A 20,391-nucleotide genomic window follows, 5' to 3' on the forward strand; every position below is an offset into this window, starting at 1 on the left:
GGTACTATACATAGGCAGCAGTTTGGGCTCCCAATGTCAGTTGGTGTCCTCTCTGACTACCTCTTCTCCTGAAGGCTACTTTAGATCTTCGATTGATTGCTGTTACCTTGGCAGCCAGAAGGGAGCCAGGGACACACTGTAGAGCAGCATTCATAAAACACAGTCACTTCTGAAATTGCTCATTTAATAGGGATGCGGTGCAAGAAGAGAGCAGTGCATGAGGCTCTAAATGCTTATTTGAAGGAGTTTTTACTCATCCTCTTGCCTTCTCACTCAGTGGTGAATCATTAATTTTATGTCCATGTTTAGGATAGCGCATAGGGTCATGGTTAGTCTCAGAAGTGGCTGTCTTTTATTTTTTCACCAGCTCAGTCAATGTGGTGTTTGAGAGCACTGGTCTGCTTGCTATAAATCTGGTGGGCTCAGGATTCCGGGGCAGTACTGTTCTTCTCCACTGTTGTGCAAGTAGAGAAGATAGTCTTAAGCTGTGTCCAAAATCACATCGTCATTCAGTTCGCCATTTTGTAGTGCTGTATGAATATAAATGTTAAAATTATTATACTGTATAGTGGACAAAGTATCCCATAATGCATCTTGAAAAGTAGTGGACGATGGTCACTAACCATGCACCATATACCATCATGCTTTGCGCTGAAGGAAAAAAAAAACAGACGGACAAGGGAGAGCAGCGCGACTGCAACCGGATGTACAAATGTAAATCACTTCTGTTTAACTTGCAATAGTAAGTTAGTTTCATAGCCAAGTAATAAAAACAAGTCATTGCTAACTTACTAGCTTGTTAATGTTTGTTAGCCCTGTTCTGAACAGTGCCGCTAAGTTTAAACTGCCGGTTAATAATAATAATAATAATAATAATAATAATAATTTCAGATTTAGCTAAATTACATTTGTAAGAGCAATGCATTACAACACGACCACAAAGTATTTTGTACTTGCCCAATGTACTTTCTATTTCTATGGGAAAAACACCTTAAATACCTAAATATGTATTTAGTATATATTTATATACATTATATATTTAGTCAGAATTTATTATGGATGATCCCCCAGCCAACGTCGATCTGGCACGTTTTAATTGTGCGACGGCAATAATTTAAATAGCGGCACTGAGAAAATGAATTTTTTTAAATTTTGCAAATGAGCTCACTATAGAGTAATCTACATAGAAATCGCCATATTGGGAGTAGGAAGTAGTGAATGTGTGAGGGATTGTGGACACAGCTTCTCACTTTGAGCACGGAAGGAAAGGTCCCGGCTTGTGGCTTCAGGAAATCAGAGGTGTCTCCTTCCATTCATGGTAAATCCTTGACAGGTGCCATAGCTTAATGTGACTCTCTTTCATGCTACATGCATTTAACTCTGTTGTGTGTGTTTTTTTTAATGTTGTGTGTGTGTGTATGTGAGACAGGTGCCAGGGTGCAGTCAAGTTGCCCGGCAGTTGCAGCAGCGGGCTGAAATAAAAAAGTTCAGCTGGCGCCTGGCGCCCATAGTGCTCTACTCAGATATTTGCCTCTGGCAATGTGCCACAAAAACACACACACCCCAACCAGGAACACTGTTGATTGTAACAAATGCTAGAGATGGTCCGATACCATTCTTTGCTTTCTGATACCGATTCTGATACCTGAAATTCTGTATCGACCGATACCGAGTACTGATCCTATACTAGTATGTCATATATTATATTATGTTTTAACAACTGTATACTGCTATGCCTGTATGGATGGGATTTGATGTTCTATATTTGTGTTGTTGGTCTGGCTTAGGTTAAACTCTTTGTAAAACAGGAACACACTGAATGCCACAGAACTTTCTTTTATTATGCAGTTTGACAGTCAATTATAACGGAAACCGTAGATTTTCTCCGGGGCTTTATTATGTGGTATCAGATTAGTGCATAAACTCCAGTACTTCCCGATACCAGCGTTTTAGGCAGTATTGGAGGCAATACCGATACTGATATCGGAACAAATACACACATGTACTCCCAAACAATCGCACACACATCTTTGCTGATTTTCTTCCTCTCTGCTGCCACAGCTGAAGCTGGCACCCCGGGCTCGGCTGTCACCCCTAAGGGCTCAGGTAGACACCGTCATCAGGCTGAGTGGTGCCAGCCCATTTTATTATTGGATTTAGTGTTGGCACCAAGCACCCCCCCCTCCCCCCTCAGCCGGATAGCATTGATTTATGAGGGAGGCCTGGGAGATTGCATGTGACCAGAGTCCAATAAGCATTGCGCCGCACTGAAGGCTTTGTTCCTGCTCTTGGCTTCTCGTCTGTCACTGAGCCGAGTTGTGCTGTGAATATCTGGAAATACACTTAACTATGAATTTAGATTAGTGTGTGTGATATCACTGTAGTACTTCTTCTTAACTGATAAGCTTTTACTTAAAAGTCAGTTGCATTGGTCTGCTGTTTTTTTTTTTTTCAGGCCCAAAAACTAGAATGGGATAAATATTGTGGGATGGCTGTTTTCATAACTTGCGTGTTGGTCTCATCGCCCCAGATAATGCCATTTGATGGAATCCTAATCCAGTATCAAACGTGTTACCAAATCAGAAACCTCTCGAATCCCATACAAGCTCTATCTAGGTTAAGGTTGTAACAACAACAAAAGTTTAAAAACTGAAAGCTTGCCAATCTAATTCTCAATACTTTTAGCTAAATTGCACCCTGAATGTTTTAGTAAAAAAAAAATTGACAAACAATTTTTAGCAAAAAAAATCCAGTTATTTAAACCAACTTGGAACCAGACCAGAACTCAACCCATGTCACCATCCCAGTGTCTAGTTGAAGAGTGGAGGCCACAGAGGCTCTCACTAGGCCCCCAGTTACTTTAAACCCCACCACCCCCCTCCACTCAGTCTTTCTCAAGTGTAGCGTGTCAGCACACTGCTCTCTCCTCCTCCGCCCTCAGGGGTTTTGGGTGAAGGCTATTCATAGTGGAGGATTGGCTGTTCACTACGGCACACCCTTACCCCTAACCCACGATAAACCTTTCCCTCCATCGGATGACCTGTAGCCCTTCATAGGAGGGTGCAGAGATTATGTGCCCCCAGTACTCACAAACACTGACTGCCTGACCACTAAAGCGACATAGAAGCAGCTCTGGAATGCAAACAAGCGCTCCCATTACCCTTGAACTGCCTCTGACCTCGGTTTGTGTTCAGGATACTGTGACGGTTAGGATAATGGGTGCGCTACCTGTCATCCACCTTCTGGAACAGTTTCTCTGCAGAGCGACTGGAGTGCAAAATGTCCTTCATCTGGTCCAGTGTGGTATGGCGTCAATTCTTTTCATATCATTTTGCTTCACAGCTGTTGGTATAACACAAAAACATGGAAAAAGGTGTGGTCAGATGGGACCAGCTGGAATTAGGGTGGGTGCTTAAGGCATGAAGAGATAAGCTGTGGCTTTTGGGTGACTCACACTTGATACATGCATTAAATATCTTGGACTGGCCTTATTTTTTGATACTTCATAACTAGTGCTGTCAAACTATTAAAATATTTAATCGCATTAATGTAATAGTTAACTTGCAATTAATCGGCTTGCATTTGTGCAAATGTTTTTTTATTGAAAACATCATTGGCATAACGGCATAAAGTTTTTCTATTAACAAGTCAAATGACTACATAAATTGAATTTTTGCCATTTGGATAATTAGCCTTTACACTGGGGGTCCCTCAAAAGATGTCAGCACTGAAAGGAATACTGAGCTGCTGCAAGTAGTGAGTCACCTGATTGGACGAAGCTTTGAGATAACACCGAGACAATGTCCAGGAAACATCAAGTGCTGACCTCGTGTTCCTGATGAGTCAGAAGGCTCAGGGCTCGTTGGTCTGCAACAGAGCCACCATTCACTGCAGCCACAGACCGGCTAACCCACTCTCTCCCAGACACAGCGCTGCTCACACCGCTCAAGGACAAACACATGATGTGCTTCTGGACAGTCCTAATTCATTCAGATCCACTTAAAATGTGCACCGTCACACAAAGGGCATGCGCTCAGTTATCCCAAAAAGTACATTATAATAATTTGATGACTTAATTCTTTCATCTTTTGAAGTGTATACTCGCTCAATGAATTAAGATACCATTTTAACTCTAGCATGAGTTATAAGTCCCTGCATGTTGAGCTTCAGGCTTTTGTTAAATGAATTGAAATTGCCTTGAAGGTCCAAAAAGCTGTCATTTGTAGTGATGATGCTAAACTCTTTTAAAATCTTTTGAAAATTGTCTCCCCGTTGGTTCTTGGGTAGGGTTAAAGTAATAATGTGCTGCAGTTATAAAACTTCATTTAATAACATTCAACTGCTTATTCTTTGACAAAGCATCGTGATTTATGGCTTCATGTGTATGCATTTTATTCTTCAGTATGCATCATCGACTAGTTAAGTTTATGGTTTTCTCAATTTGCTGGAAGCAATTTCGTAAGCACCCAGAGAAGGGGCCTGAACATTCAGCAATGCTTTTTTTATAAGGGGTGTGCAGAGACACTCACACTGCTCACAAGACGAGACACGAGAAGATTTAACACAATTTTAAAGAAAACCTCAATTAAGAAATACGTTTTAACGTCATCTCTGAGGATACATGAAAGTTAGAGGTGCGCCGAAATTTCATCCCACGAGACGGGACCTCGCCGCACCTCTACTTTTCATGTTTTCTCAGATAACAACACTATACTAATAGTGGTGTTTGCAATGAAAGCATGGTAAGAGCAAAACAAAGCTTCCTCAAGTCAAGACACAAAAGTCATAATCCCACCCCCTTATTTAAAATGGAGCATGCCTTGTTGTTGTGTTGCTGTCTGATCTATCTTAAGCTTGTGAACAGTATGGAAGAGAACCAAATAGGTGAAGAAAAAGTTAAAATTTTAGAGATGCTGCAGTTTTTAGCCCCATCACACACATCAACACTTCTTTACTACTTTCAATGCTTTCTTTACTTCTCTCACTGCTTTAGTGTTTTGAGTGCCTAAGTTTGACCTTTTTACACTATTTATCTTTCAGACGATGGTCTAAAAACCACGCTGCAGCAAGGCGACGCTTGTTAAAACGTTTTACTGTTGCTAAGGTTGATTGGACTTATTTCCACATGAAGGCTACTACATCATTGATTTTGCTTCACATTCTGTATTTAAATTATTTTTCTATTTCTGAAGACTATCATACAGCAGCTCAGAATCTCTGTGCCAGCGCTGAGTCATGGACGACTTAACGGTGTTATGAGGTGCCTTGTTTACAATGTCCTTGCAGATATTTCCATTCCTCTGGGAGAGAGCAGCACGCCTTATCCGTAAAGCAATGGCACGAGAGAGGAGGAGAGGGGGAGAACATCAAAAGGAAGAGATGCTAAATATACTCATCCCATTTTTGGCTCTACATGTGCATCTATATCTCGGTGTGTGGGCTTTACAACAGGAAGCTGAACCTTCCACATTTACAGATTCAGTCTGCTGAGAGGCTCTCGACATAGAGACGCTCCCATCATAACATGCCTTTGACATAGAAATTGATTTATAATTCAATGTCAGATTCAACCTGCTGATATAACAATCTTAGTGTGTGACAAATACGGTATATGTCAAATTCTAACAAACTCAGATTTATATGTGTATTTTTTAATATCACGCATTGTCAATTTTAAATTTTTTTTTGCATCGATAATCGGTTTAGAATCGAATGGTTGGCTTCTAAATCAAATCACGAGGTGCTCAGAGATTCCCACCCCTACTGTCTAGCTGACCAAACAAAGATCACACAGTTTACAGATGATAACTGCTATAGCCCGGCATGCAGGTTTTGAAACAAGTCAGCTCTGGCGTACCCCACAGCGTACTTCAAAGGCTAAGTGTATAGGCTCCGTTGCGGTAGCGTCTAAATCCACCTTTACGGGTGCCTGGATAGCTCAGTTGGTAGAGCGGGTGCCCACATATAGAGGATTATTCCTCGAAACAACGGGCCCTGTTTCATCTCCGACCTGCGGCTCTTTGCTGCATGCTTTCCCCCCTCTCTCTCCCCTTTCATGTCTTCTGCTGTTCTATCAAAATAAAGGCAGAAAATGCCCAGAAAAATAATCTTTAAATCCATCTTTACATCTGCATCTCAGTGATGGCCAGACTGTTAAGTAGTGGCTGCTGTAGAGAGACGATGGACCTCAAACCCCAAAAGGGATGAGTAAAATGAAAGATGAAGAAAGGGGATAAGTAATCCTTGCCTCACTCAATAATCTAAAATCCTATTCACTTACTCTGTCTCTCTCCTCTTTGCTGGTCTCCCACCCAGCCACTTCATTACTTCCTTATCCATCACACACACCCATCTCTGTATCACATTGTTGACTTTGCCAAAGGCTTATCTGAACTATTTCCAAACACCATTCCTTTGTGTATGACCCTTAAAGGGACATTGGGACAGCCCCACTGATAGAGTAGCATGAATGTTATCTGCCATGCCAGACTGAATTGAATGAGGCTCAGATTTTAGGAGCAGTTTGTAGAAGACTGGAGGTTTGCCAGATTCTTTCTTCCTCAGTCAAGTAGCTGTCTGGTCCTTGATGCAACCTTGACTGTGCCAGAGATCGCTGCATAAACTGACGTCAAGTTCCAAATCTGTTTCAAGCCAGGACCAGCGCGCCAAACTGCCTTGTCGAGACAAGAGCCTCTGTCTCCAGTCTAGCCTTACCTCATGTTCTCTGAGGCTGGACGTTGAGCCTTGGAGCTGTGAAGACTTATGGCTGAGGCACAGTGAGTGGAAGGCAGGGGGCGGGGAAACACTTTGCTAATGGTAGCTGAGTATCAAGACCTTTATATGTATCCAACATGTTTTCTGTATTTGTTCAGACTTGGACATCTGATACAACAGAATTATCATACACACTTCTCACAGCAGCGCCTCATCCAATTTGGCTCTGATTTTTACTTGTCGGAAAACTAAAGAGTGCCCCTGGCAGTTTCTTCCTTTGTTGTTTGTGAGAGCAGCCAGCTGTTTTATAGACTTTCTTTGCCGCTGCCTGTAGTCCTGTCAGAGGCCTGTTTTTCCCCTCAGCTGTGTAAGCTCAGTGTGCTGCTGCATGTGGGGTTCTCAGATCTTTAGAGGTTGACCTCTCCAAAACGCTGGGTTGGACTCGGACACAGTTCTGGTCATTGTGCTGGTAGTTAATGATTCTGCCCCTCCATTTCAACCTCAGTCTCCTTCAGTTCCGCTGCCTCCTTTTATAGAGTCAGGAAATGGCTGCCCCCAATGGACGTAACTTCCAGGTCAGTGGACATGGGGTGAAGGGTCACGGTTGGGTTGAGGCAGCCATAAATTAAATGACTGGGCAACTTACTTTGTTGCTTGATGAATTCAGAAACCTGTCATGGTCAGCTCACACAAAAACACATGCACAGATGTGCGTGGCACGTGCATGAAAGTATATGAACATGGTATTTCTAGCATGCAGAGATGAGAGAAAACAATGCACCAGCTCCACTTGTTCATTTATTGATCTCTTTCATGGTTTTCTCTCCTCTTCTATAATCTATCTCCCCACTGTACTAGCTTTTCTTTTGCTTACTACTTTCTTCACTATCGTCTTCTATTCGCCTCATTGCTAAGCAACAACGACAGCCGTGACAGATCTGCGCTTTTGCTCACACAGTGTCACGTCTGACTTTAGCCAACCCCCTCCCACATACGCACACATGCTATACAACCATGTTCCCTGCTGATTTGAGGTTTATGATACAGAACGCCACCCCCCTTCAAAATGACTCCCTGGTCAGAACCCCCTCATTGAGGTGACAGGAGGGAAGCGTCCAGCTGGATGAAACTGTTGTGTTCCTCTCCTGAGGGCTTTGATCCTTTGCCCTTCATCCCCCAAAGCAGTGGCTGCCCTGCCAGCCTGGAGAGGGGGGCTGGATTGCTCCTTGATTTAGCAGCGTTTCCCTGCATGTAGGGGCAGAGGCCTGAGTGTTTGAGATGTGCAATGCATACTTGTGCGGGACTGTGCGACAGCTGGTACAAGGTGGAGGCCCTTTTTCTAGATCGGCTGCCCCGTGCGCCCCACCCACCTGCCTCCCAGCCTTAACTTCCCCCTAGCCTGCGCTCTCTCTTGGCTCCCCTTAGCTCCACAGCGCAGACATATTGTCCCTAAGCCCTACTCGTCTCTGGGGAGCAGAGGGAGAAGGCTGAGGCTCCCTCACGCTCCCCTCCCTTCATACCCCCTGATCCCGGCCCCATTTTTTAGGGCTTTAAGACTGACCTGTCAGCCGCTCTCTCTTCCCCAGAGTCAATGCGACCCAGCCCCCTCAAAGACCCATCCGCATAGGCCTTCTGTTTGAACAGGCCCCACCAAAAGACCCCTTGTGCTGCCCTTTGTGTGCTCATAAATAAGATCAGAGTTAAAGTCCCTCTGCTCTTGTGTCCGGAGACGGGCCCTGTGGGCCCGGAGGACTAATGCCGCTTGGCAGGCCTATTGATCACAAAGCTCCTCTCAGAATGTCGACCAGCTCTGCCAATGTCCTGATTGCCTAGCCTGCTACATGGAGCTAACACATGCACACAACCATAGCAGGCTGCTCAAACGTCCGTAGTCCGTAGATATAACTGTAAATACTGTGAAACAATAGAAATCTGTTTTGTTTTTGCCACACTCCTGTGTATATTTACCAAGGTGGCTCTGAACGGTAATATTAGATTTTACCATAAATGTGATGCTTTTTTTAATCAATGTGATTTATTTTTTCTGGTATTTAATTCATAGGATTAGATTAGAGCTGGGCGATATGTAGAAAATCAAATATCCCAATTTTTTTCACTAAATACCTCTATTGTATCTCAATAGTGGCGATATTGTATGGTTGAAGACAGTATCTAGCCTCATATATCGATATAATATTGATACATTGTCCAGCCCTAGATTACATACTTGATTCGACAGACCAGATAGTTACATCAATAAACGTGTTCAATTCAAATCTTTAAGTTACAGAAGATTTACCGTATCAAGGATACATTTATTGAAATATAAAATTGCATAAAACATATACCCAGAGAGATGCATAACACACCCTAACAATATATATTTTTTGCATGGACTGCAACGATTGCTACGTTTACGTGCACATATTCCGTTGTTTGCCCTTATTCCGAAAAAGAGGATATACCGACTAAGCTTTACATGGCGAAAAGGAAAATTCCGCTAATATTCCTATTTACATGTAGCCATGCAAAATACACGTTTTTTTTTGTTTGTTTACCAGCGACGGCGGACTTGTTGGACCGTGGGAACACAGCTTCCCTCTTTCATTCCGTCAACCAGCTCCTAAAAAGGTCGGCGTAGCGATGTGTGCGCATATCCAAAAACCTGTTGATGTCCAAGTCTTTGATATTGTGTAGCTGTGTTTCACCCTATTATCCTTGCAAACTGTTAGCTGGTCGGTTTGTGTACAGCAACCACAGTAACACACAGAGCTGAGCATAAGCGTAAACAGGCAAGAGGCCGTAATCTTTGTTATAAACCTCGATTGAGACGTATGTTCCTAATGCGCTGTATACATGTTGAAAGAATACCTCTAAAACCTGAATAATACCAGAATCTCCTACGTCTTAATCGGAAATTAATTCTGAATATCCAACCAGAATATGCTGTGTACGTGACTTTATCAAATTCAGAATATTGTCATATTTGAATAGTGGAATAGCGGTGTGCATGTAACCCTACTGAGTGATGGCCTTTTGACTCCCTTGCTTCTTTCTTTTCTTATCTGACACGACTTTCAGCAAAACCCTGGCTAGACCATCACGCCCATCAAAACTCATCTCTGCAGCGTCTCTCCTGTCCAGGAAGCTGTCTTTGCATTCTAAATCAGCCCAGATGTATAGCAGGCTTAGCTGGAGCAGAGCTCTGCTTAAACAATCATCTGTCTTGTAACTTAAGAGGCAAATAAAAAAGAGGTAGTATCCTATCTCCGACGTCTGGATGAGACATGCCAGAGCTGGCGGCCACCACACGTACATGAGAAAAAACACAACCAATGGTGTTAAACTGGTCTCTCGACGACAGACTGAGGTGCAAGGAGTAAGTGAACAAGGGCCCTGAAAAGAGGAACTTTGACTGAATAGAATAGCAAATGAGGTTAAAGGTCCACTGTCTACAAGCCAACCGAAAGAGTGGAAGGAAACCGGTTATCAAGGCAAACCCTTATGAGTAGATTAGGTGAGGGGAAGCTGAGCTTTAGCAACAAACCGGATTACACAATATCACTGGCAGCTCACTTAACTGTGCTTAAAGCTGCCTGAGCCCTCAGCTGGATGGAGAGAAGTTAGTGGAAGAACATGATGATGATGATGGGTCTCTGGATATTTCCACCAGGACTGGATGATAAAGTAATGATACAGTGTTGATGGATGTGTTTTGTAGCTGTTTATTTTCCCCGTTGTCCTCAACTTTGGGTCTTGGCTCTCCTTAGAGGTTAAAGTGAGGGAACACACAAATAAAACCAGACATTTATGTACATACTTGGACATGTGTGGAGAGAGAGAGAGCGAGACAGTTGTCCAGCATGATGTCAGGAAATTTCCTATGTCCTGTTGTGAGATTGTTTGCACCAGATCAAAATCCCTCTGTCATGACGATTACATGCGTGTCCATGCGTCTGGAGCCACAGGCCCACCTGTTTTCATTCCTTCATCATGAAAAGCAGACTGGGAGTCTAGGCAGAGGTAGATGGGAACCACTGTTTGGGGGTTTCACAACCCTAGCAGCCTTATGAACTTACACAGTAGCATTTTTGGGGTTTAGCAATAGTCCCAGTGGATGTCAAAACGTTAGAACATGTTCCACAGGCAATAAAATAACAATAATAATGCATGTATGAAGAACATAACTCGAGGAATAATAATAAGAGGAAAAGTAGTTCTTTTGCAATATGGGTACAATATCAGATCCTGAACCAGAGAAAAGGACAATCAAGACATGTAATACAAAAAGACAAAGGAGACTTACAATGTTTTTAAAGGTTAAGGCAGTGCAACATCAGTTGAAATAAGAGTACAAGATGGTATCATAGAAAGGCTTTAAGAGACTGACTTTTCCATGCAGGGAGTGCAAAGGTTTGGATACCTTTGGAGCTGAGCATCACACTGACACATCCGTAATATTACCAGGGCACATCAATGTAGGCTTTAATGTGAAGAACGTCTTTAAATCTATACTAACTCTTAGAAACAAGTGTAGTGAGGCCAGGGTGCGATAAATCTTTGAGATGGGAGATGACATTATGGTTGAGACCAATGTACAGGCGTTATTCAAATAGAGAAGACAAAGCTTAGGAGATGTTTCCAGGTAGGCTCAAAAAGGACTTGTCCAGTCACATCTAATAGCAAAATTGTGCATACCTGTTCTTAATGGCCACACTTGAGGGCGTGGGGAAAAGGCCATAAGACACAATGACTAGTGGATAATGGTGCATTCTTTTGGCCAGCCTCTACTCTTTCATGTTGTTATATGTACCCAATGTGTGAGAGATAATAAAAAAGCCTCACAAAGAAGTTAAAATTCACCATACTTTCTCACTTAAAGTTATGCATTGTAAGAAAGTTTGAAAAAGCTCCTGAATTCGGAGATCAGAAAAGTGTTTAGGCGTAGGGTTTCAGGTGTATGACAAGCACTTAATTTGAAGCACACTGATGCCTTATGGGAATTAAGGCTTCTCTTGATGGTTGGGTCTGAGGGGCCAAGTAAAGCCGGCCTGTTTTTATCCGGATAGCCTGGGACATGTCACTTGTGCTTGTGCCTTTTAGTAGAAGTCCTTGTTTCAGATACTTGACTCTTTATCAAAGTCAAAATAGTTTGCCAGCAAGTATAAAGTCGACTGGTTAGCCTCTTTCTTTGCTGGGCTCAGAGATGTTTGGGTCTGGGAGTCTTTTTATAGAGGAAAAGTGCTTTCATCCTGACAGAGTGCCTTTAAGAGTAGAGGAGTGTGTGTGTGTGTGTGTGTGTGTGTGTGTGTGTGTGTGTGTGTGTGTGTGTGTGTGAGGAGAAAGCCTTTTTGAAAGTTGTGCTTTAACAAGTGTGAATAGACTCATCTCTAGCTGCTTCTCTGTTTCATGTGAGACTCAATTTTTCCTCTTTGCCTTTAATCAATCTCAGAGATTCTCTCCCTGCATGCCCTTACTTCCTCCTTTCTGGGGAGAGAGAGGGGGGGGGGCAATATCAGCCAAAACAATCTTAATTAGATATTTTCCTGATATTGTGCAGCCCTAGTTATTTGCAACACAGGCCAGCAAGGGTTGCCGCAAAGGTTTAGCAAGGTTCAAGTCTTTTATGGGCACCCTTGCTAGAGCTTCTGTTCCCGCTACATCTTTGGACACAGCACAAATGTGGGTCTAAATGCACCAACTTCTTATCACTCTAAACACAGGTCGGCAAAGTGTTGGCATTGGTCGGATGGGATGTTGTTGGTTTAGTTCCACTTCACTGCTCCGTGTTGGCCTCCCGTGAGGTTGGAATGCCTTGACAGGAGGAGGAAGAAAGTACTATGGGGGATGGAAGGTTTGCTAGTGATCTCTTTCTCCCTCGCTTTCTGTCTGTATCACACACACACACACACACACACACACACACACACACACACCCTGAGAGTGGCCGTGCGGTTAACTCCAGCTCAAGTTCATTGTGGCTGAGTTCCGGGAGGCAGTGGTGTTGCAGGGTGTTGGGGGGTGTTGGGGGGCGAGGAGGAGCAGTAATTAAAGAGCTTTGAGAGCGGGGCCCCATGCGCTCTGTTAGATGCATTTCAACCCCCTCTCCTCCTCACCATAATCCCCACAGGAATAAACAAATTGGGCTTTTCAGCCTGCAAGCTGGGCCGAGGGGCTCCTGTAATGGGATAGACATGAGTTGTGTGTGTGTGTGTGTGTGTGTGTTGGACAGAGAGATTGTGTGTGAATACGAATTATGAGAGAGAGAACATGTGTTTCCTGGTCAGTTGTATGCGTGTTCCACCACAAATGCAGTAAGTGGCTAATTGCTCCCAGCATAGTGCAGAAGTGAGCAGAAGGACAAGAAGGCCTCAGCCTCATTTACTTCCACGGGTTAGGTATCCGAACCAGATTATACTGGTACACTTCTTAAACGTGTGTGTGTGTGTGTGTGTGCGTGTGATCTTGCACAAATCCCTGGCAGTTATTTTTGTAGTTTTGAACTACAGTTGAGCAACATATCGCTATTATATTGATATCATGATATACGACAAGATTTCGTGTCAGATTTTGTCCGCGTTGTCTCTTCTTGGGTTAAAGGCTGCATTACAGTAAAGTGATTTGTCATTTTCTGTGTTACCAGACTGTTCTAGCTGTTCTATTATTGTTACCTTCACCCACTTAGTGCTAATATCTACATTACTGAAGATTATTTATCTTAAATCTCATTGTGAAGATATCTTGTTAGAGCCCCAATTCTCAACCACCACCAAATATCGCCGCAATATCGTCATTGAGGACAAGAACATTGCATTATCTGATTTTCTTCATATCGCCCCGCCCTGTTTTGAGCAAAACCTTATCTTTTTGACGTCATTGTAGAGATGTCATTGCATCCCCAGATCTCAACAATTCAGTCCTGTTTCGTACGTTTGTTACCTGATGTGAGGTGGCACACCTGCTTTCTCGAAGAAACTACTGTTCTGCTTCGTGTTACTAATATTTCACGCCCACTGCTTGATGTATATTTCCCAACCTGAATCGTCAGCTGGTATTAATCCTAAATCTCGCGGTGGCGACGCTGCGCACCTTCAAATATTCTAATCGGATCAGAAGTGCAGGAGCATGATGTCAGGCAAGCAAATGAAACGAAAGAGAGAGAGTGTATCTAAATCCTCATCTTAAAGCTGAAATGTGCCGCACATCACACGGCCGGCTGTCTTTCGCTTGACGAGAACAACCGACCCGACAGTTTTGTTAAGCTAATGAGAGCTGTGTGTGTGTGTGTGATGGACTGTGTGCATTTTGCCATCAGGTCCGAGATGGCCACATCTTGTGTGTGTGTGTGTGTGTGTGTGTGTGTGTGTGTGTGTGAGGGATTCTTCTCTTAATGAGCCTCAAGCACATCTCATTTCACTGGCCGTTGCTCCTCTTCAGTTTCTCCACCTCCACTTCCAGTCTTCCAGGCAACTTCAGAGTGTTCTGCCATGCAAAGCAGGCAATGATTACTAAAAGGTCCTTTAATCATTGCAGGTTGTATTCCCCTGGCCTGTCTGGAGGTCCGTAATCGTCTTTTAGACGCACAAAAGGAGCTCTGTTTGTCGTCAGCTTGTTGACAGGAGAGAGAGGAGAGGCTTCAGCGTGTTGGCCTGCAGGTCTGATGAGGATCAGCAGGTTGTTCATTAAACATCACTCTGAGTCTCAGCGGCTTTGTTTTACTACAGAATGTATCTGAGGAAAAGGGGGATGGGGGGGGGGCAATTGAATGAGACGCCAAAAAGAAAAACTCTGTCACAAAAACAGCGTTGAGGCTGGCATCCTGCTGAAGCCCGTCCCTCTCCGCCTCAAAGCCGCCTTGACTAAAAATAACCCCGCAAAAACCCCGTCAAAGAGGAAATGCCGTCGGCTTTGACAGAAAGAAAGTTTGTATATGTCCCCGTCCTCCTCTTCTCCTCTTTATAACCACCTTCCTCCTCCAATCTTCAGCTCCCCCAGATGCTGTTGCAAATGAATGCACCATGCCTGCTTACACCACACACATGATCTCCCAGCTCATCGTTAAGTCATGAAAGGCTTCCTTTTGAATCTCATACAGCCCCCCACACACACACATCACACACACACACAGAATTATTTGCTTCATTCACCTCCTCTACTTTACAAACAAGTAGGTTGTGGGATGGGTGGGTGTCGGGAGGCTGCTAGAACAGAAACCAGAAGAAGAATAAGAAGACTTCAGTTGCGCGCTGATCCTCTTTCATCAAAGTATAGAATATTCCATCAGTGGCGCTGTTTCTCTGTCGCTGCCAACGTTCCTCCTCCACACTCCTCTCTTCTGAAGCACCATGGTTTGTAACTTTCTGGATTTATCCTCTTGTTTTCTTTCTTCCTTTTTTTTTTAATCTCTTAAGTGGGTTGCATCTGTTCTATGTGAAGGCGAAGAGCTTCAGATGCTGCAGCAGGAGGGTGGAGCACAGGAGAAAGATGTATTACAGCCAGTCAGAAAGATGGGGGAGGGCGGTGAAGGAAAGTGTATTTTGAAACAGAGAATACTGAGAAAAGTCAATTATCGCTCCCTGAGCCAACTCCGATTTCACTGCCTGAGCGAGGCTTGTTTCTCCTCTATATCGCCCATGTTGTATTTGCAATTGAATCTACTCCGACCTGTGTGATTAATCATAGATACCTTGTGTTGGAATCATCAATCATTTTTGACTTCAGAGATTCTGCAATGATTTTTGGAAAAGTGTTGCCGTGAGGACAAGTAAATATTTCAATTTATTTTTGGGTGAAAATCTCTAACAAAACAAACTGTAGTAGAAGAAACAGAATGTAAACTAAACTGGTTTGATATTGTTTGGATTGTGTCTCTTTTAATTCAGATTTTAAGTCATCAAAATCTAGTTTCCATCAAATCTTACAGCACCTACCACCCTGGTAAAATAAAGGTATATCTCCTAGTGTGAATGTTGGTAGACAAAAACAATCTCACCACAAAATCCATTTAGTTCTTCTGGAGGATTCAGTCGTACCACATGATCTCCATCAGCGGAGGGGGCTTACACACATGTTTAAATTGTGAGGGTGTTACATTCTGTGTGATGATCTAATCAGCAGATTATGTGATTATATACCCAATTACAATGTTTACAATAAAGGTATTGTTGTTTAAGAGCACTGTCACAGTGATTTAGTCTATAATGGAGAGCTTCAGAACAGCTAACAAATGGAAGTCGCAGTTTGATTGCATTCCCAACACGGCATCATGACTTTGTAAATATACACGCCAACTTTACTTTACTTAATTTTGAGCTACCTGCGTGTATGTCTACTTTGTATACAGCCGATGTACACATATATGCCACTTGGCGTGTTATCGCGAGAAGAACGCTATGGTTGAGTGTAGGAAAAGAAGAACCAGTTGAGTTTAGGAAAAGAACAACAGGGTTGGCTTTAGTAAAAGAAGAAAGCAACAGTTGAGGTTAGGAAAAGAAGAACGGGGTTGGGTTTAGGAAAAGAAGAAGAAAACGAGTTTAGGAAACGTGACACGCGACTATTCGCTAAATTCACACGCCGTTGCAAGTTAATGTAACTCAGTGGAGGCCAAACTGCGTTGATGTACACGTCAAAAAGCGAGTATGAGTCATGATAACACGCCAATAATGGCATATGAATTGGCGTGTCATACATGCGCCGTTTCATGAGATCAGTGTGGTATTTCCTGCTGCTGTCTCCATGGTCAAGAATGAACTTTGAACCTCTGTTGAATGTTAGCCAGTGATTTAAAAAAAAGAACACTCTTAAGCCCTATTCGCACAGGATTAGTATTATCTGGGGACTTTCTGCGATTTTAGAAATTAACCCTGCACGCACACATACACACACACACACCGGCGTTTTGTGTAGCGCATTTGCACGGGGTAAGCGAAGCCTGCTTTTACTGATATAACTGTACAGAGAGTTTGGCACCTAAATGCGCGAGTAGGATTGGCCATGTGTTCCAAAAGTTAACAAACGCTAGTTTAGGGATTTCTAGCGGCCTGGGGCTTGTTGTGTTGCAGCTGTGGAGCACGGTAAGCGGCGCCCTAATGTAGCTTCACTTAACGCTGAAAAAAACAAGAAATTGGAACAAGCATGTGACCAACTCCACCCCTCAAAGAATAACAATCGAGGATCGAATTGTTCAAATAAAAGCTATGACTAACCATGTTGCTGAGGACGGCCAGACACACACAGCATCACCGTCAACCCTCGGATGAAGCCGCGGGGAGCGCGTTGACTTTGGGACCGAGGTCTTCGGTCAAGCACTAATCGATACTTGGTTGGTCAGGAAATGCTGCGTCCGCAGCCCCCGCCGTGATCCCATATCTCTCAATGCGACAGGGATTAAAGGCGACCAAATCGCAGGCATGTAGCGAATATTACCACAGGACCTCGGTGTTCGGTGAAATATGGTAGGTCATTAGCGGAGAAATTGTTTACTTGACAAATTACAGATGTGACCGATTCACACGAGATTAACAAACAACCGCCGTAACTATTACAACTGACTGGAGGTCACCAGGTAATTCTGATCCCGTTTGAATAGGGCTTTGGTCATCATTGGAAAAATTATGTTAACCACAGGATTCTCAACTCGCCACGCTAACTGAAAGTTGTTTAAAGCAACACCAAAGCACTTTTCCTCTTCACTCCCCCTCCAGGTTGGAAGCGGAATTGTCTCATTCGAACTACGGGTCTGCTACCAGAACCTTTTTCCAGCCAATAGAGAGCCCCAAAGCAAACGCAGTAGCGCCGTTCACCCTGTTACGAGTTGATGAACCACTGAAATGATTTTTGGAAGCATTATTTTACGATACAAAATAGTCTTTGGTGTTGCTTTAAATATGTGATGGTACCAAAGTTCATTAAAATAAATTGGATTCCAGAAACTCAAGCATAATTTATAACCCTGATTACAGTATTTTGCAGCATAATCTGTGTAATTATGATTTTTTTTTCCATTAACCTTGCAACCCTGCACACTGTCATCCAATCCGAAACTATCATTACAGTTTTATTTATCAAATCAATCTCATGCCGTGTTTACCTGACTGATGGCAACATGGAAGAAGTGTGTGTTTGTGAGTGAAAGTGTGTGTGTGTGTGTGTGTGTGTGTGTGTGTGTGTGTGTGTGTGTGTTCTCAGTTCCCAGCAGCCCTTGTGTAACTGCGCCGGCAGGCAGGCCCAAGCAGGCTCAGATCAGACCTCAGGCAGCACCTCGTCTGTTTCTCCCAGTCTGGGCCACAACCCTTTGCCCCTGTGTGTGTCTGTGTGTCCCAGACAGGTCCATTCTTTTAATCAAGGCTGTCTGGAAACAGACAGGGGTGATCTTAACATCACACTAGCCAAGGGGAAGAGCTGTCAGCTTCAGGGATGGACAGCCAGCCGAGCAAGAGAAGAAGAAGAAATAGGGAGAAGGGAGAGAGAGGATGGGAAGGAGAGATCTTAGGCATAAATAAAGAGAGGCAAAGATTTAGGACAGCAAGACGGAGGTGCGGAGGGGACACAGCGGAACAGATAATTGAGGCGTGTGTGTCAGGAGAGCGATTTTCTTCAACAGTGAAATATTACGCTGTCATTCGATTTGTCCGAAGGCAGACGGTCTCCCGGCACCGTTTGTTATGGCTGAACCAGAAACACATTCTTTTCTGAATGAAAGACGGTCATGTCGTGCTCAGTGTTGATGCGTTGTCAACAATAATATGCTGAAGAATGACCTTTATTTTCCCTCCTGCATGAAAATGGGACAGAATATGATTTTGCAGCTGGACGTTATTTGTATCAAAATATTTTGTTTTGGATGAAGAACTTCTTTTTTGCAATTGTTTCGTGAAGTCATTAAAGCCCCACCATCCAGATTTGATTCCTTTTTTTATTCTATAATGCATTAGTACTTATCTTATTCAACATTCCTCACTAGCTAAAGAGATCCTTACAAAAATGTGTCTTGGTTTTAAAAGTGCATGTACTTGAGGGTAACTAAAAATATTAATGAAAACCTAAATATTGATTTCACCTTAGAAATCCACTGACTGTGCAACCCGGACCACAGCCACATCTAACTCTTGGTTTTTACTTTTGGTGTGTAATTTGTAGAAAATAAAAATGAATTGCAGCATTATGACCTGGGGTTCCAAATAAGTCCGGGGTCCTGGGGTCCCTAACTTGTCATACAGTAATCCCGCCTTTTCTTTCACAGGAGAATTGAATGGGTGCACAGGTTCAGTTGCTCACAGTTGGAATATATCCCAGTTTTCAGACAGTTTGGGCAATAGTTTGTCTTCGTCAGTCCGTCTTTATTTTCTCTTTGAATAACATTTTCTAAATTGGGGATTTGTTTAAAATCTGTATGAGTGCCTGACTGCTTATGTTTCTTGCCCTATTGGACCTATTTTTTTCACAGCAATTACCTTAGTACCATGTTATTATTGCCAATAGAAATGCTGGCAAGATCTACGAAAACATGACTTAAATTCTAATAAACTGGATTTAACTTTTAAAATGCCTTCGTTCCAATCCTCCTCAATCCGTTCTGCTCTCTTCTCTTCCTTCATTACACTCGTTCTCTTTTGGCTGATGACTTCATCTGCTGTCACAAGCTGACATGTGGGGGGTGGTAGCATTTAGATTGATGTCTTCATATTCCGAAATGCCTTGGGCCAAATTAACGTTTATTGAGTTACATCCTGATTTTCCCTTTATGAGGGTCTAAAACAGGATACCACTCGCATCATCCCGGGCAGATATTAAAGAATACACAATGTCTTGGGACTGAAAACACACACACACACTCACACTTGATTGTTGTAGCGTTTATTGCAGCTCAAAGTGGGGGATATTAACTCAGATGGGATAATGTTTGGATTTCGATGAAGCATCAACAAATTGAACTTTTATAAAGGTTGCGCCTCCGCCTCCTCATACTGTTGATGATCCATTAACAGTTGTCATAACACTGTTGCGTACTTATTCTCCAGCCAGAGGGGAGACATAACTGCATCGGCTGTCCCAACGTGATCTGAAGGCTTTAAATGCCTCAGGCTGACAGAGCAAATATTTCTGCTGTCTCTTTAAACAGCAGGTTTATTAAAGCGGCGGAGTGGGCTGCTGTCATCTCTACTTGCGGACGTGTGAAAAGTTTTCTGTCATGTTTTAATTTCTCCCCTGGAGTCGACCCGAGCTGCGGTGCTGTAAAACGCTCTGGCAGCAAGAGGTTGGACTGATGCTCAGGTGACTGCCTTGTTTCAGAGACACATTACCCAAATCTCAACCTGTGTACATCATTTAGTTTTTTTTGTTTGCATAAACACATTGTTTTTTTGTTTCTACTCTATATACACGGCAAATGTACTGTCAGAGTTTTATATTTTTACATCCATGGTACACAGAAAATAGAACATGTTTACCATGGCAACTTAACCAGAAACAGACTATAATTAGCCTAAGTTAAGCTGCACCTCTACATCCTACACACACATAGCCGAAAATTGAAAAAGCATGTTCAGTGGGAGTTTTGCTTTGCCTCCTAAAATGAGTTGGAGAGCTGCAAATTTACTGAGCACACTCTAAAAACTAATTCAGGGGACCTTTAGTCATTACTTAAATATATACATTGTTGTGAAATAAAAAATCAAG

At 43.1% G+C, this 20,391-nt stretch overlaps 1 protein-coding gene and 1 long non-coding RNA gene across 4 annotated transcripts in view; both read left to right on the forward strand.

Annotated features, from left to right (window-relative positions):
- lrp4 (low density lipoprotein receptor-related protein 4) overlaps positions 1-20,391 on the forward strand; it is a 117,549-nt gene that overhangs the window by 12,960 nt on the left and 84,198 nt on the right. The gene's annotated exons all lie outside the window — the stretch shown is intronic.
- LOC117945719 overlaps positions 7,241-20,391 on the forward strand; it is a 20,064-nt gene continuing 6,913 nt past the window's right edge. Inside the window, exons 1-2 of the long non-coding RNA XR_004656875.1 lie at positions 7,241-7,251; positions 14,307-14,317. This is a non-coding gene — a long non-coding RNA (uncharacterized LOC117945719). The remainder of the gene's footprint in view (positions 7,252-14,306; positions 14,318-20,391) is intronic.

The sequence above is a fragment of the Etheostoma cragini genome, chromosome 1, assembly GCF_013103735.1.
Source record: "Etheostoma cragini isolate CJK2018 chromosome 1, CSU_Ecrag_1.0, whole genome shotgun sequence".
Classification (NCBI taxonomy): Eukaryota; Metazoa; Chordata; class Actinopteri; order Perciformes; family Percidae; genus Etheostoma; species Etheostoma cragini.